Source organism: Perca fluviatilis, unplaced genomic scaffold, assembly GCF_010015445.1.
Source record: "Perca fluviatilis unplaced genomic scaffold, GENO_Pfluv_1.0 PFLUV_unplaced_scaf_69, whole genome shotgun sequence".
NCBI lineage: Eukaryota > Metazoa > Chordata > Actinopteri > Perciformes > Percidae > Perca > Perca fluviatilis.
In genome coordinates, this window is record NW_024375747.1 from 7,501 (window position 1) to 13,422 (window position 5,922).

Here is a 5,922-nt window from a genome sequence, read left to right on the forward strand (position 1 = left end):
CGCCATCTTGGCTACGTAGCGGAAGGGGCAGAGCTAACAAAAGGTGAAAAACTTTCGATAATGGCGGCCGATATCGCGACAGCGAGACCCAAATGTAAGTTCAACATTAGTCTTTTGCTATATTTGTTTAACATATACGCAACCTGTTTATGTGTGTGTGGTTAATTTTGCAGTCAGTGATGATTTTTTTTACCGCGAATTATAACGTTTTATTTGCATCGTAATTTGACGTGCTATCAAGCTAGCTTTAGCTAACCTTTAGCTAACTAACAGCGGCGAATACGGTTCTTCTATACTCTTTGGTTTAACCACTGGCAAATAAGTTATAACCTAGCTAACGTTACATGTGTTGTGGTATACGGTTGTTGTTTTTAAACTATCGTCCTCACTGTAGACGATTTTAGCGTTAGTGTGATCTGGTAAATATACATGAAGCTGCCAACGTTAGTAGTAATGTTACAGTACGTTAATGTATGCTATGTTATATCATATTAACAGAGCTGTTTCTGTCCTGATCTGACTTATATAATCGTTAGGGACACGGACAATGCTGCCAACTTGAGGGAAGTCCTCCTCTGCTGAAAGGCGAACGAGCTGGGGGAGGAGAGAGAGGATTTCCCTGCTGGTCTTGTGGACAGCACGGTGCACTGTCAGTGTGCAAAGGCTCTGGCTAAACCACGATCAGATGTCCCGCTTGTGAGCCAAAAGAGGAAGACAAGGGCCTCGATGACGGGTCCCACGCCGTACCGAGGATGTACCGTTAAAGGATCCTGCTGGAGAGTCTGAAGTCCACCCTCATATCACTTTCCCCATCAAAATACAGGGCCAGCAATGAATAGAACAATAGGATCTATTTAAATGTCTATTGTGTTGCCTCTGCTTTCACTCTTGTATTTTCACTGTAATTAATAGCTATTGCAATAAACACCCTTTATATTCAATTCAATTCAATTTTATTTATAGTATCAAATCATAACATAAGTTATCTCGAGACACTTTACAGATAGAGTAGGTCTAGACCACACTCTATAATTTACAAAGCCCCAATAATTCCAACAATTCCAGTAATTCCCTCAAGAGCAAGCAGTGCGACAGTGGCGAGGAAAAACTCCCTCTTGGGAAGAAACCTCGGACAGACCCAGGCTCTTGGTAGGCGGTGTCTGACGAGCCGGTTGGGGGTGTAATGAACAGTGGCGATAGTAGTCACATTAATAATGGAACAGTGACTGGATGTAGCGGGAAGCTGCAGGGTTCAGCAGGACGCAGAATGACATTGCAGGGCATCGCTGAGCTCAGCAGGGAGTGCAGCAGGACCACGGCGACAGCTGCAACCAGGGTCTTGGTGCCAACGTTCTCCAAGGAAATACGCTGGGGGAAAAAAAAAGCATATATATAAACATATAATATGACTATTTTCTATGTTAACGTTATATGTCAGTTGGACACCATTTTAATTGCTCCAATTTTGCTAAATAACTCAAAATGGCCATTTGTGGTTATTTATTTTTGTTTACAATGAATTAAGAGCAAAAGCATGAATATCATCATACCTGGATGTTTACGGTTGCATAAAACAGAGGGCAACAATAAAAACAATCATTCATTTTGATGAACAAGGCAGAAATGTATGGTGACAACAGGTGGTGGGAATGCTCTGCCCTGGGTATAATTCACAACTTCACAGAAGAAGAAGGAGGAGGACTGAGATGTTTTGATCGTCACTTCCGGTAAGTACAAAAGGCAGTGCGCGATTTGAGACAATACTCCTCCGTCAAATTTTATGCACTATGCAAGTAAGTACATAGTGTACGAAGTGCACTTCCCTTAGTGCACTACGGGAAGTGCGCGATTTGAGACACACTAACGGTCTCCCCTTCCCTACCCCTGCACAGTGGAAATCACCATAGCAACAAGTTCTGACACAGACACATTCTATCATGGAGACTTCTGGAAGGGAGGAAGGGAGTGAGGGAGGGAAGAAGGAAGGGGGGAGGGAGGAAGGAAGGAAGGAAGGAAGGAAGGGAGGGAGGGAGGGAGAGAGAGAGGGAGGAAGGGAGAGAGGAAGGGAGGAAGGGAAGGAGGGATAGAGAGGGAGGGAAAGAGGAAGAGAGAGAGAGAGAGAGAGAGAGAGAGAGAGAGGGAGGGAGAGAGGAGAGAGACGGAGGATCAAACATTAAGAGATAGGAGTTAGGGTTTTTGAGCTAGGAGCAGGACTATCAAAGGTGCATCAGAGCTTTGTTTCTGTGAGAAGGCCTCTCTGAGACAAGAGTCGTCATAGCAACCTTTAACTGCAGTTGGTCCCTGTCATGTTGACCAATGGTGTGAAGCTACTGTTCCTAGTCTACTCCTCTCCTGTCATCCTTTTCCCTTCTCTTCTCCTTTTCCTCTTCCTATAGTCCATATTCCTCTCTTCCTCTGTTTGTATGTCTGTTGGTGTGTGTGTGTGTGTGTGTGTGTGTGTATCTCCTTTCCTTTCTTCCTTTCTTCCTGTGTTTCTGTCTGTCTGTTGGTATGTGTGTAACTCCTTTCCTTTCTTCCTCTCTTCTTTCTCTACTTCTCTCCTCCTTTTCTCTTCTCCTCTTCCTCTCTTCTCATCTTCCTGTGTCTGTCTGTTGGTGTGTGTGTGTGTGTAACTTCTTTCCTTTCTTCCTCTCTTCCTTCTCTACTTCTCTCCTCCTTTTCTCTTCTCCTCTTCCTCTCTTCTCATCTTCCTGTGTCTGTATGTGTGTGTAACTCCTCTCATTTCTTCCTCTGTTGGTGTGTGTGTGTGTGTGTGTGTGTGTGTGTGTGTGTGTGTATGTGTAACTCCTCTCCTTTCTTCCTCTCCTACTCGTCTCCTCCTCCTTCCTCTCCTATACTAATGGGGAATTATTCCTTAGGTTTATGGATAATATTTCATTAACTGAGTTTGATACAACTTTTAATTTCCATTCATACTTTTTTAAGAACTCTCTGAAATAGGAGTCGTCATGGCAACTTTAACTGCAGTTGGTCATGTGATCTGATCCCTGACATGTTAACCTGTTGCTGTGAAGTGACTGTTTTGTGTGTGTGTGTCTCTGTGTGTGTGTGTGTGTGTCTGTGTGTGTCTGTGTGTGTGTTTGTGTCTCTCTTTGTCTGTATGTGTGTGTGTGTGTGTGTCTGTGTGTGTGTTTCCGTCTCTCTTTGTCTGTGTGTGTGTGTGTGTCTCTTTGTCTGTGGTTGTGTGTCTCTCTCTGTCTGTGTGTGTGTGTGTGTGTTTGTGTATCTCTTTGTCTGTGTGTGTGTGTGTGTGTGTGTGTGTGTTTGTGTCTCTCTTTGTCTGTCTGTGTGTGTGTGTGTCTCTTTGTCTGTGGTTGTGTGTCTCTCTCTGTCTGTGTGTGTGTGTGTGTGTGTTTGTGTCTCTCTGTCTGTGTGTGTGTCTCTCTCTGTCTGTGTGTGTGTTTGTGTCTCTCTTTGTCTGTGTGTGTGTGTGTTTGTGTCTCTTTGTCTGTGTGTGTGTGTCTCTCTTTGTATGTGTGTGTCTGTATGTGTGTCTGTGTGTGTGTGTCTCTTTGTCTGTATGTGTGTGTCTGTGTGTGTGTGTCTCTGTGTGTGTGTGTGTTCTGTGTGTGTGTGTGTCTCTGTGTGTGTGTGTGTTGTGTGTGTGTGTGTGTGTGTGTGTGTGTGTGTGTGTGTGTGCATTTGTACATGTGTCTGTGTCAGTTGATTGAGATTACTTATTATTATTGACATATTTCCTGCTTTTCAAACTCATTAATTCTCCTTTGGCTGCTTCTTCATTCAAATTCTGCTTCATCTTAAAATTAACTAAAAATTAAATCATTATATTCTACATCTTTCAAACTTTCTGGGCATTATTCAACTTTTCAAAAGACATTCAGCCTTTTTCAAAAACAAGATATTCCACATACTAAAGACATTATTCATATTATACTTTTCAATGATATTTATACTTAATAAACCTATTCCCACTTTTTCAACTAAAAACAATTAAAACATGCCACGCCTTTCAAACATTCTAGGTATTATTCAACTTTTCTAAGACATTCATACTATTAAACTCATTCCTACTTTTTCAACTATTCCTACTACTTTACCTTCTTCCAACACAATTCAAGTCAGAAATATGACATATTTCCTGCTTTTCAGACTCATTCATTCTCCTTTAGCTGCTTCTTCATTCAAATTCCGCTTCATCTTAAAATTAACTAAAAATATTAAATCATTATATTCCACATCTTTCAAACATTCTCGGTATTATTCAACTTTTCAAAGACATTCAAACTAATTACACCCATTCCCACTTTTTCAACAAAAAACAATTTAAACACGCCAACATTTTCAAACATTCTGGGTATTATTCAACTTTTCTAAGTAATTCATACGACTAAAACCATTCCCACTTTTTCAACTATTCTCACTACTTTACCTTCTATCACAATTCAAGTCAGCAATCAGCAGTGTAGCGTCAGACTTTCAACATACAGCATTCACACCGCAATTTCTTCAGAAATTGCATTCTCTAGTTATTCAGTGTGCCGATGTGCTGCAATAGCAGCAATCAGCACAATGACTATTGTTTCTCATACTTATTATTGGTGTGAATGCTGGAGGCATTCACATCTATATTCTACACCACTAAAATTTATTTCTATCTTTATTCTTATTCTTCCGCCGGATTTTTGCTCATTAGCTGCTTCCACATTTTTCAACATAGAAACTTCATTCATACATCAAAACGTTCGGCTTGATTCAGAATGGCGTGCTACTGTTTTTAATATTCATAACATTTATAATTTCCGAGATTTTCAACGTTTAGCGGACATTTTTTCCCCATTAAAGCGGATGGAAAAATGTTTCAAAGTTGACACATTTTCATACATTTTCAACTGCTAGCTACTCATTCATACATTCACCGAGAAACTCCATTCAAACTTCAAAACGTTCCCCATCTTTCATACATTCAGCGTTGGTATTCAACTTTCAAATCCCATTAGTACTTTTTAAAATAATCTGTCTTCATTGAGGCTTAGAAAAACTACCTTTCTGCCATTTTTACATTGGTGTGTATGGGATGGAATGTTCGGACTCAGAGGGCAGGGCCCAACTGACAGAGTGGAAAGAGGCAGAAGCTAGATTTTCTTTACCTCGCGATACCATACACAGTTTTAACTCTTCATACATAACATTTACATCAAAATGTAGGAAATCTTGTGCCCTTTCTAACAATCTGCTCAGGGAGGCAATACGACTTTAACACAAGGCACAATGAGCTTCCAAGTGAAGCCATCTCCACCAACTGCCGCACTGCCTGCTGTACTAAATCCTACCAGAAATGCCAGGAGGAGAAGAGAAATAGGCCCTTTTCAGACACCTGCTGTCCTCACATTTCTTACACCACACACACCATTCTTGCACAGGATGATCAGCAGGGTGTTATGTCTCTCACAGTATCAAACATTAAGAGATAGGAGTTAGGGTTTTTGAGCTAGGAGCAGGACTATCAAAGGTGCATCAGAGCCTTGTTTCTGTGAGAAGGCCTCTCTGAGACAAGAGTCGTCATAGCAAACCTTTAACTGCAGTTGGTCCCTGTCATGTTGACCAATGGTGTGAAGCTATTGTTCCTAGTCTACTCCTCTCCTGTCATCCTTTTTCCCTTCTCTTCTCCTTTTCCTCTTCCTATATTCCGCTTCTGTTGGTATGTGTGTAACCTTCCTCTTCTCTCTCTTCTCCTTCTCTTCTTCCTTCTCTTCCTCTCTCATCTTCCTGTGTTTCTGTCTGTTTTTTTTCTGTTGTGTGTGTGTGTAACTCCTTTCCTTCTCCTCTCTTCTTTCTCTACTTCTCTCCTCCTTTTCTCCTCTTCCTCTCTTCTCATCTTCGTGTCTTCTTGTTTGTGTGTGTGTGTACTTCTCCTCCTTTGTGTCTGTGTGTGTGTGTGTA

The 5,922-nt window shown here is 41.4% G+C and overlaps 1 long non-coding RNA gene across 1 annotated transcript; it reads left to right on the forward strand.

The window, feature by feature from the left end:
• The first annotated feature begins 52 nt into the window (after positions 1–52).
• On the forward strand, positions 53–937 carry LOC120555293. Its single transcript, XR_005638674.1, has 2 exons — positions 53–94; positions 537–937. It is a non-coding gene; the product is annotated as an uncharacterized LOC120555293 (long non-coding RNA).
• Positions 938–5,922: the final 4,985 nt, after the last annotated feature.